Genomic DNA, 843 nt, shown 5'->3' on the forward strand with positions numbered 1-843 from the left:
ACATACACAGAAAAAAGGACTCAGATACTAATCATATGATCAAAATGATATCTAATATTAATAGTGACTTCTTACGTCAAAGATTTGCTATTAGAATTAACTTCTCAAAAACAATTCTAATGGTGAAACTTTGAAGCGATCACTACCAATATTATTTATTATTTATACATATGCTTTTTTCTCATTTTTCTTTTCTCATTCTTGCTTGTTCTTTTTTACTTTTTCTTAGAGAGCAGTGATGTTTATTTTGAACCTGAAAAGGATGGCAGGTTAGTTCACAGAACACTTTATAAGATCGTCTGATTAGCATACTCTTTGTGCATGAAATTTATTGTAGCTCATATTTAAATCCTGCATTTATCAAATGATATACATATATAGGCGCAGGAGTGGCTGTGTGGTAAGAAGCTTGTTTCCCAACCACATGGTTGAAAGTTCACTCCTACTGCATGGCACCTTGTGCAAGTGTCTTCCACTATAGCCTCAGGCTGATCAAAGCCTTGTGAGTGAATTTGGTAGATAGAAACTGAAAGAAGCCCATCATCTATCTATCTCTCTCTCTCTATATATATATATATATACATATGTATGTATGTATTTGTGTGTCTGTGTTTGTGCCCCCACCATCGCTTGACAGCCGATGTTGGTGTACTTGTGTCCCTGTAACTTAGCAGTTCGGCAAAAGAGACCGATGAAATAAGTACTAGGCTTACAAAGAATAAGTTCTGGGTTCAATTTGTTTGACTAAAGGCGGTGCTCCAGCATGACCACAGTCAAATGACTGAAACAAGCAAAAGAATAAAAGAATTAAAGAATACATATATATATACATATATATGTATA

The sequence above is a fragment of the Octopus bimaculoides genome, chromosome 4 (assembly GCF_001194135.2).
Source record: "Octopus bimaculoides isolate UCB-OBI-ISO-001 chromosome 4, ASM119413v2, whole genome shotgun sequence".
Classification (NCBI taxonomy): domain Eukaryota; kingdom Metazoa; phylum Mollusca; class Cephalopoda; order Octopoda; family Octopodidae; genus Octopus; species Octopus bimaculoides.